We start from the raw sequence: 23,418 nt of genomic DNA, 5'->3' as shown, positions 1-23,418 counted from the left end.
ACCCAAGAGTTCTCAAAGTTGCTGCTGAACTACTAACTGCTCTGAGTGAACGCTTGAATAAATTAGTGTTTATTCCAGAGAAAGAGCAGGTGGCAAGCAGAACAACCATTTTTAAAGGACCCCTGGCATCTGTGCGGGTGGGGAATAAGCACACTGTGAAATCTACAAACAAAAAAGTATGACTTTCTTATCAAACAAATGGACAGAAGCTGTGATAAAAAATAAAAATAACAGATGTGGATAAATGTGACATTTTCAGGCAGAGTCAGTAAAGCAACAATAATCTGTTCTTGAGATCTTTGGGCATGTCTCATCCTTTTGACATAATGCATTTTGATTTCCAAAACACTTTTGATCATGCTCTTGTCCAAAAGTCTGTTGATCTTAAAAGAGCATAATCTCATAAAAAAAGAGAGACTGTGAGAGTATGTCAAACATATAAGATCACAAGTAATTTGAAGAAGGTAAATAGGAATGATTATGCACTTATTTCACAAGGAACTGTGATTATTAACTAAAATAGCTTAACAAACCTGGAGTAAAAAAACCCAGCTTTTTACTCAATGGGTAATTAAAATGTTGAACTTTCAGTCATGAAATAAAGAAACCCAAATCATTACAAGGTTTAAAAAGTGACTGTAAAAAGTGATAAAGTGTAGGCACACCATTAACTATTAACATAAAAAGTGTATTTAAACACTGAGTTAATCTTTGGTCTATATACAATGGGCTGGTATAGGCCTCCTTTCATGTTCTTTCCATAAGCATCATTTTCTGATCAGTGTTAGAGAGATGCTACTGTCCACTGCTGCTATTCTTTTCACTGTTTCTCTAAATATCAGGAAAACAGAATTTTAAAAAATTCACCTAATATAATAATATTTAATATTGTATGACTCAAAAGAGCAGAGAAAGTGATGGAAATGTTATGGAGAGAGACTACCACTAATTTTTGGTTTAACTGATATTAAAGCTTGAGAAATATGTTACATCAAACAAATTTAGTATCTGTATCTTTAAAGATATATGGGAGAAATTTATCAGAAAGGGTGGTCCTGCCACTAGAGTATTAGACTGGATTTGAACTTCATACCAAAATCCTGTCTGATGCATTGCAAAGACTCTCCAGGTTCCTCTGTTTCCCATCTTCAAAACTGGGTGACCTCCCACAGTAAGTCCCAACTTCAAGAGTGTTGTTAGCATAAGTACTTAGTGTTTCAAGGCAGCCAGAAAATTTCTTTGAGAAGGCTCCTAGCAAGTTGCAGTGTCATTAATCTTTGCAATTTGTTTACAGCCACTTTTCAGTCCATGCAAAAAAGGCTTATATCCAAGCCTACCTGAATTAATTCTTGTAAGACCTTGTGAGGCATTGAATCATTATACTGTTTTCTGTTTAACTTACTCTTGGAAGAATATTTTACATTCATATAGCTCTTCTCAACCTGAATGGTACTGAAATGCTTTGCAGACTATGTTAATACAACTGCAGCACTAAAATGCTGCACTAGCAGAAAGTGTTGAGAGAGAAAATTGCAGCCAAGGACAACAGGACAGAGTGTTTCTGTTGTAAGGAATTGTTTCAAAACCCTTACTGCACAATGACTGAAGTTTGCACAGAGAAATTCTAGAATGGCCTGTCATTGATAACAGTGCTGCCAAAGCAAGAGAGAAACTGAAATATCACGGGGTGCTCAGGAATCCTGTGCCTTGCTTGGAATCCTTCCTGCTCCCATGGTGTCTATCATGCCTTCTGCTCTCCTTCTGTACCCCTGGATGTGATGAGGGCTATGCCGCTCTGAAGCAACCCTGCAGACACATCACCCCAGGGATGACGAGAAATGTGTTTCTCAGTTTTGTGGAGTTTAGATTTGCTTCAGAATCTCTGCCTTGCTGCAAAACTTTGGGAACTGGTTTAACTTGCATTCAAAAAAGGGCTGCTTCTTCTGCTGCGTAGGAGGATGTGATGCTGGAGGCAGGAGCTGTGCCTATCATCAGTTTCAGTGCCTTACCATAACTGTAAGTGTGTGGGAGTGAGATCTGGGATTTCTCCTACCTGACATTAATTTCAGGACTATTTCCATACTGCTGTAATCCATTCAGGTACTGTAGGCAAGTTTCTGATATTTGTTTTTCAAATTCCCTTTACTTGGGAGTGCTGGCAACTGTATTCTGCTCTGCCTCTTTCCCTCAAAGGCTCTTGGACTGAACTCCAGTTTTTATCTCCTTTTTGAGACATTCACAGTCAGGAAAATGGAAGGAATGAAGGAGCTGGAGATATAGACCAGCACACAGTGTGAAGTGAGGGCTGTGGAAAGATAGACTGGACATGCATTTTGTCTCTGCATGGAGTCTCATCTCTGCTGATAAGGGATCAGAAACAGAGTGAAATTCACCATTTCAAACCCTCCAGGGCAAGCAGAGAAGATACAGGTCCTCAGGGTCACACTAATGGACTATTCATTGTCACAGCCCAGGCTCCAGGGTTACAAAGAGAAGGGAGGCAAAAGAGCCCATCAATCATGGAAGGTAATTGCTGAATTGTACATCAATGGACCTCCATTGTGAAGTGCCACCATGGTGGTGGGGGTATGTAAGAAGAGTAGGGCTGAAGGCTGTTACAGAATTTTTCTTATCTCAGACTTTGCTTTCCTGCTGCTGTTAAGTAGATGGCACTCATTTACCATAAAATGACACAAATATCATCTGGCATTTTAAGACTTTCTCAGTGCAGCCGTGTTACTAACTGTAGAGTGTTCTTTAATGGTCCCATTACTAAAACTTCAATGGCTACCTAAATTTCACATGTAATTTTCCTTTATGTCATTTCATACCTACAAGTAAAATTCTTTCTCTCCCTTCAACACTGGATTTATATGGCTGACTTGTGGAGGAGGACTGCTACTGACCCTGCTCTCTTCCTCCACTCCTTCTGGAATCACTTGCAAAGTTTCATCTGATTTCAGAGAAACAAAAAATCTCAGCCTGACTTTCTCTCATGACAAAAAGAAATTTCCTTAGGTCCTGAAGTCAAGGATGGCTACACAGGACCATGTTTTTAAGGTTTAAGACAAATATAAATGCTAGGCTATGAACCTGCAGCACCATCCAAAGTAATTTGCTGCTTCATGGGTTGCCTGTCAGGAAGAAGCAAGCTGAGATGTTTAGAATTTTTTTTAATATGTAATTAGAATAGATTTTATTAAGATCAAGTTTGAGTCAGATTCCCAACAATAAATCTGATGGCACATGAAGTCCTGAGAACTGCAACGCAAGCAGAACCAATATGTGAATTTTAAGTAGAGATGTCCCACGTTTCTGGCCCCCAACAAATCTCACTACTAACCTTTTGCTGCCCATAATAAAACGTGCCAACCCAGTAGGTTTACTTTGACAATGGGAAAAAAGAAAAATAGCTGTAATGATTCACAAGGGATAGTTATCATTAGGTCCCAAGAAAATAAGGATGTAGCACATGAGTTAGCAAAAGCTGCTTATCCAAGCTAGATTCATTTTGCTATTGCTAAAACTTGACAGTGATAATAAATTCCATGAGGTGCAGATCAGGTTTTTGTTCTGTGCTTACAATGTCCAGCATTATGAGGTCCTGATCTACATCAGAAAGTCCTTGATTCCACCAAACTATAATTAAAATAATTATAAATCTTTGCTATAAATTGTTCCTTCTCCAGTTTTTTATCCTAGCATAATGAACGTGTTTTTCTGAATTGGTTCGCAAAGTACCTGTGTGAGAACTACCAAAAGAAAATGCATTGTTTTTTCCAGAACTTTTTATTGGAATTTATATTTTTGGATTTAATAGTTTTTTGTTACTTTTAACTGAAAATCCATTCATTCAAACTTTCCTTCCTCTTCCTAAGAAGCATCTGAAACAGTGGAAGGAGAAGTGGGATGGGTAGAAAGAGAGCGGAAAAAAAAAGGGGTTCAGCAGAGCTTCTGCTGAGATCAAAAGTGGAAAACCAGCTATGGTCATGTTGCCTTTAAGCTATTCTTTGCCTGAGTTACATCAATACTGGGCTGTCCACCTAGAACAGAGAGGATACCTATGTAACCCAGGAGTAACTGCTGCAAGAACATGGGTTAAAATGTGCTCAGTTCTAGTCACAAATAAGCATCTTAATTCATGTGGATATTGTGACCAGACCCAGACAACAGCAAGCACATTTGTCTCTGTACACATGGACAGTTATTGCCCGTAAATAACCTGTCTTTAAATCAGCCTTTTCCCCCATGATTTATTTAAATATATCTACCACTCTTAGCAGCTACTGTCTAATCTGCAGGATTTGGGAGACCTTCAGATTCCTGGACCCGCTGGATTTTTGGATCTAGGCATTTATTTTGGCCACATTCAGACTCATATGACACATACGACACCCAGGATGCACTTTTATTCTTTTCTGTTGCCTTCTTATCCTGGAAAGGAGCCCAGAGTAAAACTCTGTTGTTTCCTCACTGAGCTGGTTGATTGAGCAATTTTGTAAATATATCTCCATATGTACATGGATGCTCCTGCTTTTTCTTATTACAGAGAAAGCTCATAACTAGAACATAAAACACAGGTAATGTTTAGATTGAATGTGAAACAGTTCCACATAAAATTAGAAGAAAATCACTTCTTCCTGCAGTTTGGCCTAAAAGGAAATTAACTTAATTGAATATGGACAGCTGTATTTTGCAAAAATATTACAGCTAAAGATAATTTGGTTTTTGAAAATATTTTAGTAGACTATTTCAATTTCAATGAGATTGCTTGCTAGAAAATTAAATACATTTTCAGTTAAATGTAATAATGAATTCCATTGTCTGCACTGCTCAGGCAGAACTATAATTGTGTTTAATAAAATTTAACCCAGTTTTTCTTAAAAGTAATAATGCAGACTATTGTCTACATTACTCAGGCAGAACTACAATACAATTAATGTCTCGTATTGAAGTCACTCAGAAAATGTATGTGCATTATTACATGCTCATTTTAAACATTGCATCCCCACAGCTCTCCATGCTAGTAAAAAATGCTTTTCCTCGTTCTAGTGGACCTCTGTTGTTACCAGCTGGCAACAGGTATGCACAAAGTACATTTAGTGGTTTTATCCCAGTTGTTAGTGTACTCAAACCAGCAAGTTTTTCAAATCTCTCATCCCAAAGCATTTCTCCTCAGTTTTTGCCATCTCTCATGCCTTTTAGCTAGGGGTCTTAGTATCTTGTAAAGTGCTCCAACAATGCTGAAAACCTCCAAAGATCCCACAGTGAAAACTGCTATATACTCTGGTTAAAAAAGTATTTCTATTCTAGAATTGTAACAATTTAAGTAATTTCTAAAGCATCATAGAGTGCTTTACTCAAGAACCTGAGTGTTATACAGACTAATAAAGTAACTTATGCTTCTTGAGAAAGCAGTGAATGCTAAAAATTGTGGTAGAGTGACTGGTTTTTATAAAACATAAACAGAACATTGAAGAATAGGAATGGAAACAAAAATTTGTGGAAAGAAACAAATGTGATTTTGGTAAGGGGTTGTGTCTAACTGAGCAAATATTCACTATTATTTTTTGAAAGAAAACCTTTAATAAGCTTTATTTCTCTTCAAAAGGTCATGAGAGGAAGAATGGGAAGATGAGGACAGGAATTTACAAAAATGATCAAAGATAGTGGAAACACAGTAAAGAGATGTAATACAAACAAGTAAATGGAAATAAAGGTGGGGAAAATTCTTGGAAAATTTTTTGATATGGCTCAGAAATGTTCTGTGAGTATCAGATCAATCCTGATGACCTGCTTGCATAATTTCTTCTAGAAGCAGAATTAACCCTGGAAAGAGCAGATCTGCTGAAACTGTTCTTTTACTTTGTTCATCTAATTTCTTTTTTTTGTTCTTTCTGTTCCTAAACATGAATTTGATCTCATATGTTCACCCAATGACACAAGAAGAGAACTCCTCTTCCCCTTCCCCTCTCCCTACTTTTTTCCTATTATTCTTTTACCTCCAGAAGGCACTGAGGATGTCACTGTTGTGGAATCAACGTACAGATGCATTGCTGTGTTTTAGCTTCCAGCACAACTTTGACTAGCTATGGAAAATTAAACTCTTTAACATTTTCAGTAGCATTTTATCAATAAATAAAAGTATTGCCAATAACTTTGAGGCCTGGGTGGTGAAAAGACCATAAATGGATGGGAAGATTTTTGCTTCCAAGATTCGTTGCCTTGGTTGGATTCCACATCATAGCTCCCTGTTTTTCACTGAAATTTTCTTCCTACCTCTGGAGAATCAGCTTCTTTTAGGGGGTGGAGGTTTATAAATTAGGGGTATAGAAACCTGCTCCAAGAATGTTCTTCTGCATTTATGTGGATTTTGCTTAGTTCAGTTTAGCAACTACGTAAAACCTGATACAAAGATGTATTGACTGTTAGCTGTAGAATTATTTCTTTGGGTAACTCAGGAAAGTGATGATGGAGAATTTAATGGTTTTAAAGTGTCTGTGATACAAAGGGCTTCTACTGCATGGTAGGCACCTGTTGGCTGTTACGCCCATTCTAGTACTTCAATTTCAATTTGGCACTCAGATTTTGTCACATTGGAGATAATTATAGTTATTTTCATTACAATAATGCCTGGAGATTTCAATCAAAATTAGAAAATTAGAAAAAATTTGCCAGGTAGTATAAAAACATATGAGAAGACATAATTCCAGCCCTGAGAAGATTACAATTTAAATAGACAGGATGCACAGTGGGAAATCTATTTGCATCTGCTGGCATCAAACCTCAGATCTTGAATACCAGACTATAAGTGGCTTGCCCAAAGGTAAGTGGGATTTGAGAATACATTTCCTGAGCTCCTGGCAAATCTTTAAAAAAGGACTGCAATAGCTGCAGTGTGAAGAATTATTTGCAGTTTTCTGAAATTAAGTTCTGATCTGTAACCATTACTTATTATGTGTTGTGGAATTGGCTGTGTCCCAGCTCACTGCTGTTCTCACTCTCAGGACTCACAGATGCTGCTGTTGTATTCACTTTGACAATACACCCGTTACTTCCACTGCCAGCCAAATACTCCCCACATGCCTAGACCTTCCAAAGTGTTGCTGACCTTACCTAAAAATCCTCAATTTCTCATCTTCTAAGGGGTCTAAATGATCTAAAGATGATATTAGGATTGTGCAACTTATTCTCAGCATGAATCAATAATGTAGATATCACCTAACTCTTAATTTTGGTGATCAGTCTCAAAGCAAAACCAGCTATCCAAAGGTAAGACACTCAGTACCTTTCCCATAGCTCAGTTTTAGCAGCTCCCTGCACTAAACAGTTTTATTGGAATATGAGGGCTGAGAAAAACATAACAGAAAATAAGTACTGAAAGTCATAAAACATTTCCAGGTGGCTAAATCAGTCTAAGCAGCAATTTCTTTCATATCCAATAGAAAAAAAAAGAAAAAATTCAAAGCCTTTTGTACTAGACCTGTTGTATCCTTCAGTGCATCATAAAGACAGAATAATTTTATTGCTGTTTACTCACAAGGAGATTGAGACCAAAGTGTTGAGCGATTTCCACTTCTAATACTCATGAGACTTTCAGACTTAGATTTCATAATGTATCATGTATGTTTCTGTGTTTGGTTTTGGTGGGGAATACTGGATTTTGTTTTGTTTTTTAATTTGATTCAGTTGCTTGCCTTTGAATGGAACAAAAGCAACAGCTGAATTCCTTACAGAATGCTTTGTGGTTTTGGGATGTCTACAGACATTGCTGGGAGAAATTAATCTGATGTACTTTGTCTGTGGCTGTAAGTCAATCTCTCCAAAACCTGAAATAAATCTGAAAATATTTAAAAGGAAAAAGTTATAAAAATCATGGCTGTAAATAAAGAAGAGCCCTCCAAACATTATCTCTTATAGGCAATGCAACCTAAATCATCACAGCAGTCTTTGCAGTAACATGGAAGAAATTAATGTGGTGAGGCAAAATGGAGAAGGCTTTGCCTCTCTTTACAGTAAGTATTTATCTAGTCTTGCTGCTACACTATCTGAGCACACAAGAGTTGAAACATATTTATTCACCCAGTGCTACTGAAAATAGAAGCTTTATCTATCAGGAAGCTCCGTGAATTGCAGGTAGTCACAGTGAAAATGCAGATACTTGAAGAGTGGGCTTGTGCAATAACTTTGGATAATCCTTTCTTTCTCATGAATAATCACAATTACCTCAGATGGAGCACATGAAAGCAGTGGTACTGTGGCTAATCTTACAGAGTTTGCCCTGTTTCCTCAGTAAGCTCCCAATGATCAGGGGAGGCACACAGCATGGATAGTAAGCTTTGCCTGAAGCTCCCACTGCACCTGTGACACACATCTCAAGAGTTAACTGGAACAAAGGATAAAAATTGAACAAAACTGTGAGCTTGTTTCCTAACATCAGCTATTCAGATGCTCCAAAAGTTCTTTCCAGCCATCTATTCCTATGATCTCCTCTCAAATCAAACTACTTGAGTAGTAAAGTAGCTGAGGGTTTAACATACTGCAGTCATACAAATATTTTAATGAAATGTTCTCAGAGACTGAAATCTTCATATATTATGCATCAGCACAGGACTGTTTACAGGTGTATTTTATGATAAGCTTCCTTATATGCAGACCAAGCTGGCAGATGAGAGAGGATGAGTGCAAGGAAATAAGAATACCTGATGTGTTTTCATAACTTTATATTTGTTATTTATTGTTCATTCACTCATTAATGACTATGCAGCCACTCACTCAGAAACAGGTAACATTCCAGGTAATTAGATTATAAAACCCACTGCAAACACTGGGCAGTGAATCCTTGCAGGACATAGCAGTTTGATTTGTGGACCCTTTGCTGGATGATCACCATTAACAGAGATGAACATGAACAAGGCACCAAAAGAACAAATTGAATGACTCGCTATGAACATATTCTCAAATCAGATTTGATGTGGAAGCATGATGCCATTTTAGAGTGTTTTTCAGTGAGAATCTAGTGAAGCTACACAGGTTCAGCTGTCTACTCCAGCTGAGTGAGGGCCAGGCTCAGAATCTGCTGGGACACTTTCCCTTAAAGAGAACTATTTCTTGCATTGGGATGAGCAAATTTTTGTTTGTTTGTTTGTAGTTCTGTTTCCTTTCCTTTCCTTTCCTTTCCTTTCCTTTCCTTATTTAACATATTATGAAGTATTTAAATTTAGGATATTTCTATCCCATCTTATCAGCTCCATATGGTTGATAAGTACTTCCCCTAGTTAAAATGCAGTGACTGAAAAAAACATTTTTTTTCTCTAAATAGGCAGGAAAAAATGTGGGGTCTTAATCAAACATGTCTAGTAAGTGACAGAAAGCAAACTCTGAATTAGATGCAGGGGCCAAATTCTTTTCTATAAACTCTTTTCAAATTGCTTCAGGTGTAAAGGGTATGAATGAAGCAGAGAAGGTGTAAATGCCCTGTCAAGATCAGATACATATGGGCAAGGTGGAAGTTCTGTTCATTGTCAGTGTTCATCTTAACATGAAAATTTATTTGTTTCTCCTCAAGGGGCTAAGAGCTGCTGGAAATAATCCAAATACAGAATATTCCTGTGAGTTAGCTTAGCTTTCAGGGAGTATTTTGTCTGCTCTAGTTCAGGTCTGATTGATCATACTTTAATTATTAATCAGAGAGATTAATTTCTGGCGAGTCTATTACATCAGGTTTTAACTGATAGCAAAAGCTAAGCGTAGTCCTAGAAGTTTTTGAACAGACTTGAGTTTTGGCTTACTTATCTCTTTCCTGATATGTATATATTGGTAATGATTCCCAAAGTGGAGGGATGTGGCACAAAGAGAAACAGCTGGTTAAGAAAATGAAACAGACTTAGAAAACAATAGAATAAACTCATAGAAGAAAAATCCATCAAAGACCATTGAAAACAAAGAAACCACCTCTAATTCAGAGAGCTTCTGAGCTGCAGACCCATGGGTATTGATCCCCTATCCTGGTATATGTTACCTGGAACTCACCTACTCTTATATTCTGCCCTAGGCATCTGTCTAGGACACTGTTGGCAATACTGATCTGGCTGGACCATTGTTCTCACTCGTTATAGACATATATATTTTTGTGTGACACAATCTCAGATTTCACTAGCATTACTGTGGACATTATTGCTATGGAAACAAACTACTGTAATTTACTGTCTACACTTTAAAAATACATTAGTATTGATGCATTTGCATCAAACCTCATAGAAATCAACCAAAACCTTTTGCATTTTTTTTACACTTCTGTGCAATGATCCAGCAATGAGGACCTGTCAGGCTTGACCAATGGCTGGCATTAATGCAGAAACATTTTAAAAGCTCCATACTGATGAACCTCTGATATCTGCATAGGGCCTTCAGGGCAAACAATTTGGTTTTTATAGTGCAAGGCACAAGAGGTGAAGACTGCAGGGCTGTTCAGCCCAGAGCCTGTTTCCTCTCCTCAGGAGCTGCCAGGAAGAGGCAGAACATGAGTTTTCCAGAAGAAGCTCTTGTTACCACCCCAGCAACTATTCGACAGCTGTCATTGTGGTTCTGTGCTGGGAATGCTACTCCATGGAAGAAGTTACCATCTAATGATATCAACTGTCTCTACAAGTCTTCGGTCCCACTATTTCTAATGGGATTATGGCAGGCATAGATTTCCTCTATAGAGTTTGTGCTGAAAGTACCATTAACTCAAATATTTATTTCAGATATTCCTCCCAAACCTTCTATGCCTGATAAAGGCTGTCCCAGTGCTCAGGGTCACTACCTTTGTACCTTGGAAGTCCTGAAGGAGACATTTTCAGGTGTGGAATTTTTCCAGTGAGATTGCTGTGGTACACATACATCCTCCTATGCATGTGAAAAAACAGGCATCACCTCTTCTCCCCCTAACTGATTAATGGTGAGGATACATTATCAGAGCTAATAGGAGTCAAATGAAGAAAGCTAGTCAAGTGAAACCGTGTAAATTGGTTCTTGTGCTTTTTCCATCTCTTCTAATACTTAATGCCAGGAATTTTCATTTGTGTCCAGCCAGAGCTAAAAGGGAAAGGATTAGAAAGTAAATAACTCCCACATCTGCACTAGGGGAGCAGTCAGCTGTTTCATTGCCCCATTTATTAGCAGGACAAAAATGTAAATTTACATCACAGAATTTTTTATCCTGTACAACCTGTCATTCTTCTTGGAAAAGTAGATGTGCATACTAGCCTTTCACCTATATGTCCATATCAGTATGTCTATGCACCTTTATTATTCTCTTCCCTGACCTATATGACCTTTACCTAGGTGAAATTATCAGTTTTCAATAGGAATTTTGCTACCAAAGGGCAGGCCAGTTTTGGTCTGATGCTCTTAGATGTCCTATTTTACCACTTTGGTTTTAGTTTAAAATTCCTACTATAAAATTCTGCTTTAGAGCCAGGTGGTGAGTCATGTAAGCAAAGACCAGGGGGTGGTGTCCTGAAGACCTAGTTCACAGACCTGCTGAAAAGATGCTGGGAGGTACACTCTGTCTAGCTTTCCATCAGCCATTGCCAAGGACTAGAGGTGGTGAGAAAGCTTATAGGGGAAAGCTGCATAGATTGGAGCAGATCATAGGTTGATACTGTCCACCTGTTTTCCATGTTGATTTCCCCTTCTGTCTCATTATCTCTCATTTATCTACCACATCAATGAATTTTAAAATCTATAATTGCCATTAAATTTCTGCCACAAAAATATGCAATATTGGAAAAATAATATGAAATGAAATGAAATGAAAATATGCAAAAGTGGAAACTATCCGTCTGCTTGAACAGAAGAGAAAATTATACTGATCTTTGCAGTCCTACTGCTCCCAAGGATAATTTTGAGAAGCTGGGGAGATTTGCTGTACCAGTGAGCATTCAGAGGGGCTTGATGTCTGTTTGCCTCTGAGATTCTTTCCATGCTCTGGGCTGTTCCCATGCTTTGATATCATTACACCTTCTGTAAGACATGCTGCAGGCACCTGGGAATGCAGGGTTGCTCCTCTGGATGGGAGTGAGAAATGTGCAGGGAGATAAAGAGCAAACTCATTTCCTATGCATAGAAAGATGAAATTTCTCTACATGCACATAGCTTATTGTCCCTGCAGTGGCTCTCTCTCTCTCTCTTTGCTTCTGTCACCCTGGTGATGGTTATCTCCCAACACTGATAGTCAAGGTGTCTCTCCACCTTGACATAGACTTTGATTCAGTAAGCCTATCTGTGTAACAGCTGTTGTGACAGAGCACAGAGTCTCAGGATTTTCTTACTTGAAAGCCAGACATATTGTCTGTTTTCTTTATCTTCTTTTCTCTTTCAGTTTTAGAAGGACTACATTAACAAAACAAATTATATAAACAGTCTGGAATGTCTTCTCTCCTTTCTCCCTTCTCCTCTGAGTATTGATTATTTGAAAGTAATGCAAAGACAATTTCCATGCATAATATTGTTATGCATATCTTTCCTTTTCCCTAGTTAAAGAGTATTAAATTAAATGTGTCAAGTTGTAGGACATTGTAATCAAACACTGTGAGCACAACAGGTTTTGTCTTCTTGTTTGAATAACATTTTTCTCATTATTTTTCAGCTTGGATCCCTGGAAAACTGTAGAATCAGTTTCATTCTTTGTGTTCTCTTTTTGAAGTTTTATTTAACATCCTTCTAAATAAAAAAGCCAGTGACCACACTTGAGCCATCAACAACAAACTTTTCAACTAGCAAATTATCAGTGTGAAGCTCTGTATTAATAAACAAAATGAATGCATTAAATCACAAAATGTATGTAATTCTGTATCTGACAAGCAACTATACCTCTTACTGAACTGTAAACCTATTTCTGAATAGCAACAAGCCCAGAGGAACCTGACCCAGATTTATATCTTTTATTACTACAGCAGAAATTATATGGTAATAATAATATTATCAATGCTCTCCCTTTCTCAACAGTTCTGAGTATTCCAGATACACGATTGCATGCAAATGCCTAAAAGCAGCATTCCAATAACAAACTACTTTATGTTCTACACCATTCCTGATTATCTCTACTGTTATTTTTTTCTATGTATGTATCCTATTTGTTAATAACAGTGGGAATGAACTTATGAGCTGTTCACAATTTCATTATCCTCTGGGAAGTAATCAAGGCACGTCATTGCAACCAAGCTTTTTCTTAACTGTGGTCCATGGTTGTGAGAATCACATATATCAGATTAAAAACAATTGTCAGTGATGGTTTGATGTCAATATAGGTGTTACACAAAATAACCAATGCCCAATTTTTTTGTGACTGTGAGATTTTCTACATGAGATTTGGTGGCAATCACAAATGTGATTCAGTTTAATAAACTGAACTATTTTTAGAAAATGAAAGACTATCTCAGTATGGCTCAGCTAGAATTGCTGCATAACTTCATCTACACAGCTAAAGTGGCAATGTTGTCCATTTACTGCTAACAACCCAAGTGATCCAGTAAATACAGAAAATGAAATAGCCTATTTGCATGTCAGTATAATACCATTTTGTCCTGTTCTATTATTCCGTATCTCTCAGAATCTCTTTTTGTCTCCTCCAATAAAAGGCATGAAACAAGAAATGCTGAAAATAATAACTGGGAGCTATAAAGCCAGCTGATATCTCAAAGAATGCTGCCATTACTTCTTTGTTTGGGTCAGTACTGGACAGTCCTGACTGTTAAACACCAGTTCATTTATCCTTCACAGGACTAAAATAATATTTCATACCATACTTACTAAATTCCATAAGAAACTGCTACTCCTTTATGATCTAGCTGGTTTTGTTTTTTTTAACTATGAAGCTGCAATATTGGTATGAACAATGTGTAATGCTGGTGCAAACAGCATTTTCCTTTCAGACATTAACTAAAAGTGGTTTAGAAATCCATCAGTCATACAATTCTCACTTTATTGCTGAGCAAAGTGCACCATAACAAATGGTGGTGAGCAGACCAAAACCACAAAAAGGAATAAATGTTCAAGCTGAAGCTAGATTGGAAGAGAGAGACCTATCCTTACAAACTTGTGCTTATTTTTAAATAAATAACATTGCCTCCGGCCTGGGACATGTGTAGGAATGCACAGATCTCTGTGACTAAGGGCTGCAATGTCATGTGCACTACATGCAGAGTAATATCTTCATTTCTGTGTCAAAGGAAAAGGAAAGCTTTCAAATATTTAGGAAAAAAAAATTGTCTGGACACAGTAAGAAATACCTCTCTAGCAGTCATTTAACTTTAGTGAAATGCTCCTATTATTTCCAAAATTAATCAGGTATGAAAGCTCTTCTTTGTTCTTTTGAGGATAATGTCTTTATGGCAATTCATCACAGCAGCCATGAAATCTTGATGACAAATCCATAAACCCTGAAAAATATTGTAGGGAAAGTAATCTCCTAATTTAAACATGAACTAGTCTTGTTCTTATTATAACAAACAAAGGAGAAGTAATTTTCTGATTAAAGTGCACAGATATTTAGTGTGTGACTTGGAGTGTACACATCTAAAAAACTCCAAACCCTCAGCAGTTTAATTCCCTTGTGTAGCTGGCCCAGCCCTGTCTCTCTGCTACTCCTGTGCCAACTCACCCACTGGTCTGTCTAGTCCTGCACATGCTACTGAGCTTAGTAGCAGTGACATTTGTCATGTCCTGACCTCATCATGATATAAAACTAAGTGTTCACCTTGCAAGAGTAAAATATTCATCTTCCAGTTATTTTCTTATAGTCCTACCACCTGCTGTTCTAGCATATCTGAGCTTTATTATTTTATTTTTTTGCTAGCTAACATAATCAGTATTTAATCAAATCAATATTTTATTTTCCATCTGAAAATATTTTGCTTTTCAATAGCAATTCCTGTTTCAAGAAATTTCAGTTTTAGATGTCCTGATTTCAAACAGTCACATAACCTTCTGGTATGGTGATGGTTTTATTATAGTTTCCTTTTACATGGAGAAGTTAGGCACAAATGTTTTAAACTAGTTTGTCAGTATAAAAAGTTACACTGTTAATAAACCAAGGCTAGAAGTCAGAAGACTTCAGACTTTTTATTGAGTTATTTCAGCCTATGATCTGGCAAAACACATCAATAAAAACATCACAAATAATTTCTGGCATGCGCCTCTACCGCTATCTTACACAATGTTAGGCTTTAGAAACTCCAGTTACATAAACCAGACTTTCATGCAGCTCCAATAATGTCACCCAGCTGAGGTCCAGTATTTATAAAACTGAATTAACACTATATTAACAATATATAATTTCTGTGAAATCTGATGAGTGTCACCAATATTTGAAAACTAGAATTATTTTTTTCAAGGTTAATTCCATCTATTACTGGATATTTTAACTGTCCCAGGAGCCCAAGAAGCCAGCACTCATAAATTTGTGACTGATATACAAACCTTTACCTTTTGGTAAGGTCTGATTAAGGTTTTTTTTTAAAAAAATAAAAACAAAACAAAACAAATCCACAATATATCTAGCATCAAGTTCATCCCCATCTTTTTTACCCTCTCATAATGTCCATTCTTCAGTGCCTGTGCTAGTCTGTTAGACTGGCCAGGTAAAGTTTGTAGCCATCCTGCACCTCCTGCAGCAGACAAACTGGGTGCCCACAGCCCCACAGCTCCTGTGCCAGGCAGCTGGGGGGGACAGTTCTATCAGCCAAACAAAAAGACTTTCCAGACCAAAACAGTCCACAAATGATGACAGATCCGAATTTGTCAGAAGCCTTTCTAATGCCTTAGCCAGCTTGAGCAGAGAAATTCACTTTTTCTTCTAAACTAACCAGTATCACAACTATATTCTGTCCACTTCTATGTCCCTGCTGAGTAACACCCTTATGACTTATAGGAAGTTGCTGCAACATATAAATTAGTATTTGTAAAACTCCTTTCCACGGTATCCTTCTGTCAATTCTCTCTTATTTATCATTGTAACCTATATCTGTGCACAAGAGAACAAGCAAGGACATGACTGATACATACTACATTCACAGAAACTTGAAGTAACTGTAAAAATCTAGCAGTTTTCTGAAACTGAAACATTCAAAAGAAGTGATTTGGTTTTTACAGAGTTGTGATGTGACCAGGCTACTGTCAGATCTTCAGTCTGGTGCCTTGGGACCTGAACACCTCAGCATCCCATCTGCTAGAGTTGATCAGAGTTGGGTGTCCAAACAGCCTGGCATCCAACCCTCAGCTGCTTGTCAGTCTGGGCTCCCAACTTCTAGGACAGCCAAACCCACAGAGCACTTCCACAGGTTGCACACCCCAGGGAATCTGTGCTGTAAAGACCATGGGAATCAGATCTCTAGCGCATTTACCAGAGAATTAAAACAAGTTGGATTTTTGTCCTGAATCAACCCCAAATCACATTTCAAAGTATTGTCTGTGAAGTGGAATCCTACATCTCTGCAAATCTCATGAATTTTGTTATTAACAGCAAAGAAACACAGTACATGCAATTTTTAGTAGACCATCATGAAACACCCAACCCTCCTTCCCCCCCACCAATGCCAGCTATTTCAAAGCTTTTATTTCATGTTATAGTAAAAGATATATGTAAAATGCTTTCTCAACATAAATGGACAGAAGAAAATCAATACTTTACAAAGACCTTCCATCTTTCAATTATAGGCACTCTTGGATTTAGCCTACATACCTTAAGGTATTTGACAAATTTAACTTGGCTGTAGCAATGAGCTATACAGAACTAGAATTGATTTATCCAATATGACATAGGAAATCTTGAAAAGAGCCAAGCCAAGAATCCAGATCTTCAGAATTCTCGTCCTATGACTTATCCATGCATTTCCTGTCACTCTGTATTTCTTTACATGGGTTACAAGGCTTAAAATTTATGCAAAGTGAGTGGAGGTATGCTAGGTTGTGTTCCCTTTACTGTCATAGAAGACAGTGTTGGAAATACTTTGTTAGGCCATATAAGGAGTAATGGATTGCTCTTTGCTAATCAAGATGTCAGCTGACAGGGCACCTTTTCATCCGCTGGAGTTCCAACATCAATTTACAAAGCAACAGTTTATACTAGGAATTGTCAAAATCATTAAAAAGAGAGTTTTCATAACCTGACACATGATACAGGCACTCTCAGTAGTCAGTGATGTCTGAAGTCAGTAATAAACAATGGTATATTTTATGTGTTCCCTGTTACTTTAGCTGAGTCAAACAGATATTTAAAGTGCATGCCATGATCTCCTGAGATGAAGGAATTACATAATTTCCAAAGATGAAAAAGGGGTGTATTCTATAAGACCTGAATGTGTTTGCAGTGCTAGCAATTCAACAAGAAAAAACCAGAATGTAAGTTTGGTGTTCTGGTACAGGGCTGAAGAAGTTGCTCTTGAGTACATTGCTATTCACAACACAATAAAGAGAAGGTCATACTATCAGTGGTTTTTGGCTTTTGAATTCTAAAGGGTCTTTATCAGGAAGCAAAAGGAACCAGCCTGGCAGTTCTGAACACTGAACACCTTTGTAAAAAAGCTTCATCCACACACTCCTGCCAATGTGTGCCTTCAACCACTGCCAGGCAGTGAATAGCCATAGAGCCCAGAGTATCTCTCTGCCTGGAGGTGTTCCCTCTGCATCAGAGATGAGGAAGGTCTATAGAGAGAAATGTGCGTGGTAGTGCCACTGCTCAGACTTCTCTAAACATAAACAATGGACATCAGTCTCCAGGGCTGTCAGCCTACCATTCAAGCTGGCATTAAACTCACTTTTTAAAAGAACATAATGATTGATAGAAGAGTTTAAAAAGGGCAAAACCAGGACTCTGGATAACCTACATGTGTGAAAAGAACAGAGGACATTTCTTTTTCAAGAGTTTACTTCAGAGTCTAAAAGACTAATAGCAAATGGATGAAAGCAGGGAATACACCAAAGGATATTTTCAATGTTTTTTAGTGCCACAGATTTTCAGTAATAAGTGAGATGGCTAAGCTTGCATGAAAACAACAAAAGGGAAAACTTTAAAAACTGTAAGAAGAGATGCTCGTGTAAAGTTAGAGTATCCTAAAGTTAACTGTATCCTTTCTCAAAGCCTACAGCGCTTTCCCCAAGGAAAAGTTATGGCTAGTCTAAGTACTTCAGATTTCTGTGGTATAAGAAAGAGGATATCAGGATCAAGTTTTTTATAAAACAATAATCTATAAGGCAATCTGTGACTTGGTTCAGGAAAGCATGTTTTTATTGCACAGTCAAAAGAAAATTCTTGGATTGTGGTCATAGACAACTTGCTAAAGCCTTACAAATGGAAAAGATGGATTTCTAAATTTCCAAGATGTTGAAGAGTGATGGAAAAGAAGGAGCAATGGTGAAGTTATCTGAAAAATGGCTGGTAAATTTTAAAGTATCAGGAGCTACAAAAGTAGAAGCAACTGCAGCACAGAGGAGTAATGGGAAAGGTGAAGAATGAGGTTTTTTTAAAAAAAACAGCAGCTGCCTTTACTTTGTGGTTAATCTGGAGATGAAAAAAATGATCAGCTCTTAAGGATCTGTGCTTCTAATAAAGAAGCTATGAGACTGGTTAACATCACTGGTGAAATCTTGTTCTACTTTGATAAAATTTTAAATGAAAAGACCAAACCAAACTAAAATCTCAGTTCCTATTAAACCAGGTTAAACATGACTCCTAAGGTCTCTTCTTGTTAAGATCATTAAATTCATTACTACATTTCCTCATACTGTCTTAAAGTTCTGGTAATCATAAATGAGAAGACTAGGAACAGGAGCAGAGTTGATATCAGATTAAAACTATAAAGCCTCTCCATAAGATTGTCAAGGATAGTCCTTTTCAAATACATGATGTGTCTCTATTTTTTTTCTTCTTATGACTGTTTGTATCATAATAGCACTTACTGGATAGAGTGAAGGGTGAGCTGCATGCTCCTAGCTGTGTTTACAAATAGAAAGAGAGAGCTGGTATCCTGGAGAGCTTATCCATTAAGTAGGCAAGAAGTATGAGGAAGAAAATCTCAAAGGATTAAAGCCTGGGATGGTTAATCCTCCCTTTTTGCCCAACATATGGTTCCAGAATAGTTCATGCATACTGGGAAGATTCTGAGATACAGAGTTGTAAATGGCTGGGAGTATGTACCTTGTTTCTAATTAATTGAAAAATTCAGTTCAAATATTGTAATTTCCTTTTGAAATGTAAGAAACGTATTAAAACCTCAATAAGAAAATCACTTTAATAAAACGGATTATGCTATTCATGCACAACTCTAATTTTGTGGTTGATGCAGTCTTCCTAGCTGTCCCATGTAATCTCCCCAATCTGTCCCCATGGGACATTTCTAAGTGTTCTCAGTCTGCACTTCAGTAAGCTGGTAATATCAAAAGAAGAGACTCAAGAATGGGATCAACAAAGTTTGCTTTTGTGCACTGTCAGCTATTGCCTGTAGCAACACTAAGTTAGGTGTAACAAGAGAAGTAATGCTTTTGAGCAAAAACTAATTTCTGGAGGTCAAAACAGACAGGAGAGCTCCACTTTTTTCCCTGTTAAGAAAATGAAACACTTTAGTGGTTTGTGAGTCAGTGGAGGATGACAGATACAAATCTTTAAATGGCATTACTTTTTGTTCTGAAGGAGGCAGCAGAGACACAAATATACTGGTATTTCCTTGTTATACGGAGGTAACAACAATAGCCTTGCATCAAAGATTCTCTCTCATTGCTGCAAAGGGATTTTTTGCTAAAGTCAAAGCAAGTACATTCAGTTTAAATTTCCACGATACTGAAATCTGATTCTGAAAAATAACAGATCATTCTAATTCAAATATGTGTAAAATTAAACTTATTGATACTAATGTAGCAAAAAATCAGTCCACCCTGTCAAATCTATATGTCTTGAGCTTCTAACATATTTAAATATTCTTTTTAATTTTTGGTTTTTTGCCCTTTCTTTTCACTTTAACTAGCTTATTGGATGTTTCAAGTTTCATGGGTGATGTGCTCATTCTTTAAGTCCCTAGGTATGTGCAGGCATGCAGAGGTTACTAGAGAATTTCAGCAGTGTCAAGCTGTTGCAGAGAAAAGTGGCTGGTTACAGAACTGTGAGTTATAGATGGAGTTATGTGAGTTATAGATGGAGACATCTTCATCTGTGGGACAACAGGCTTCAGTGTTTGATGCAAAGCTGGAGATATGAAATAGAGGGATAGAAATGGAATGAAAAAAAGAAGTAGTGGCAAGATAAAAGCCTCTTTCTTCTCTTAGAATACGAATAAATGCTTGCCTTTGGATTCTAAGGGTTATTGAAATAAAGCAATTTGAAACCATGAGTTCTTTGCTGCATTAATGCCTGTCTGACAGATCCTGGCATTAGTGGAATTTACTGATATCCAGAAATATGTAAAGAAGATTTAACTACAGGAAACAACTACTGTAAAATAAATTTTTGTCCCAGCTGAAGTAGAGACCTGCTTTGTGATCTGGTGATATTGTGCTAAAGTGGTCAACTAATAATGTTTTGTACAGGTGCCTACTGAATGTAACCTGCAGCTGTAGTGTAACCTGAGCAGATCAGATCTGGGAGTACATGGATGTACAGAGCTGATAGTACACAAAGAAATTTGTCTCTTTGTTGCACATGAATGTCTGGAGAAGACAAACCTTAACAATGCATTTTCCAGCAGTTTAAAGGAATAGATATTCACTTTTCAATACCAAGATCCTCAACTGAAGTCTCAGTGTACCCAGGAATTTCAACATGTAAATTATCTCTCCTTCTCCTGTGGGAACCACCTTACATTTTGCAGGCCCTCCCTGCAAAGACCTTTAACAGTCTTTTCACTGTGTCCTGGGGCACACCTGGAGAAGTTTGGGGGCTCAAAAAGGGTCTTTAAGGGGTGATAGGGACAGTGCATGACCTGCAGCACTGAAACACTCCTTATGCTTCTCAAGTGTCAATGCATATTTGCTGACATTTAAAAATGAGCCTTTTTATAATGGGGGATTCTTTTTGAAACTACCATGAAATAAAGATTCTTTAGAAACAGGAGATACTGGAAGAAATCTGCATTACCAATGACAGAACTTACTACAGTTATTCTGACGCAAATTCTTCTCCTGTGCCACAAAATCAGAGACAATAAATCTGCATTCTCTACATTAGATTGTTTCACTGCTTTTTACAGAGATTTTCTTCTACAGTATAAATCCAGTATAATGCGTTAAGATTACCAAAGTTACTTAACAGATTGTTCTAGTGGCACATTTATTAGTACTACATATAATGAAGATTTAACTGTGTAGTAACTATAGTATCTTTACATTTAGCATAAGGAAAAAGGACTCTCCTCCCTAACAAAACATACACGAACAAGTGAAGTTTAGAGTGTATGCCCATTGCCTTGAAGGATGAATATTATATCCAAATAGTCTTTAAACATATATTGGAAGTTTATAAACCAGTTAACAGTGCTCTAATTCACAGGATGAAAAAAACCACATCTATTATTTGTTTCAGATGCAAGAAAATAATAAAAAGAATCATAAACATCTGCCTGCTACCTAGCAGGGAGGCTGAAGAATTCCTGTACTGATGCTAAGCAACCCTGGAGGAAGAAAGCACTGACTTCGAACACAGTCCTTTCAAAAATGGTGTTACAGCAGAATCCCACCAGTACTTTCAAATCTGTCACAGCTTTCTAAAGCCACTGTGTGACTTGTCTATGACAGCACAAAAATAAGCAGTGACAGATAGGAACCCTTCATTTAAGAACACCAGGATATAATGATATTCTGAACGATAGCAAAGATGCAGCCAGTATGCAGAGGTTACCATACCTTTGCTTATGCAGCTGTTATGTGGGAATGCAATCGAAATTCTTTATTGGAAGAATCAGAAGAGTTATTTGGCACATCCTGTCAGGGAGAAATAAGGCTCACACACAGAGACTTTTTCAGATTTGGGAGATGATAAATTTTAGGGCAGATATGAAAATCTTCAGCTTGCTTTAGCATTTTAAAGGCAAGTTTTTGCAGACGTCTTAGAAGTGAATAACACCCTGCTTTTGATGGGTTGTTACTGCCATCCCTTTGCTAGATGAAAGCAGACCTGCATTCTCCAAACTGAAGTGAGAGATGTTGAAATACTTGGTTATAGAAAACTGTGGGTAGGGCCTTCTCTGGGACTGAGACAATCACTTGCCTAAAGGGGAAAATGCTCTCAGAGCATACTTCACAGACTTTACAATCACCCAAGATGTACTATATCCTCTCAGTTCTGGTTTCTCTCCTGCTGAAATAGTCCTTTGTTCTGAGGTGAAGAGTATATTTTCATGCACAGAACTTACTGTTTATACTGACAGTCTACCTCATTAACTGTTAATTTACAGGTTTCCATAAAATATCTGCCACTAACAAACATGTTATACATTTAGAGACATAGTATTATCCAGTTCACTCCAATATTTATGCTAACAATATACTAGTTGGGTAAGGAAGATCAAAGGAAGATTTCCTTCCCTAGCACTAATGAAAATAACTCACAGTTTTCAAACTTTTAGTTGTTCAATATTTAAATACTCAAGAAAAAAAAATCCAACAAACCATGGTTTGTGACTCATCTGGAGTGTTTACAAGTCCAGAAAAGCTATATGATCACATATGTTGGTTGTTAGATGTAGTATCCTTATGATAGCCATTACTATTAAGGGGCTCTTCAGAGCCTCCATACACTGATGAAGACAATCCAGTAGTTTTAATAAACATTTTCCTTAGAGACTGATTCTACCTAATCTTCTGGTAAGCTTCTACTCCCTTTCTCTGTTTTTCACAGTCATTGTCATGGTATCTGACTATTGACATGGTATCTGCATTTCACTTAACCTAGTTTTTAACTCTTTTTGTTTCATATAAAGTAAAAAAATCGCTAACCTCTTCTTAAATGTTGTGTGATATTCTAAATGGGTTGTAGAATGCATCACATTTTAACCGAGAGAGGCAGGCAGCTTTCTGTCATCTGACTCTGTCTTGAAAAATTAATTCTAATATCTTTTTTTAAAGCTCCTACACTGATAAGTCACAGCTGGGAAAGGAAATGCTTCATAAAATCAATGAGTCACTTCTGATCTGTTGCCTACTCCTCTGCTAAGGTCACCCCTGCCTGACTGCTGATTATCTGATGGAGATAACACAATGTCAATGGGTATCTCCAATGGGAAAACAAAAACCCCATAACAACTCACCTTTTTACCTGCTGTCTATAAAATATATGATTTTTTCCCTAGAAACTTGTCCTTAGTAAAACAAATACAATCTTGGAGGTCATTAAACTGGATTTAGGTAAACAGCTTCAGGGACTGTGAGCTCCTTGTCACTGTTCTTTCT

The sequence above is a fragment of the Molothrus aeneus genome, chromosome 6 (genome assembly GCF_037042795.1).
Source record: "Molothrus aeneus isolate 106 chromosome 6, BPBGC_Maene_1.0, whole genome shotgun sequence".
NCBI classification, from domain to species: domain Eukaryota; kingdom Metazoa; phylum Chordata; class Aves; order Passeriformes; family Icteridae; genus Molothrus; species Molothrus aeneus.
The sequence above is the reverse complement of the archived record's forward strand: the minus strand, read 5'-3'. Positions refer to the sequence as shown.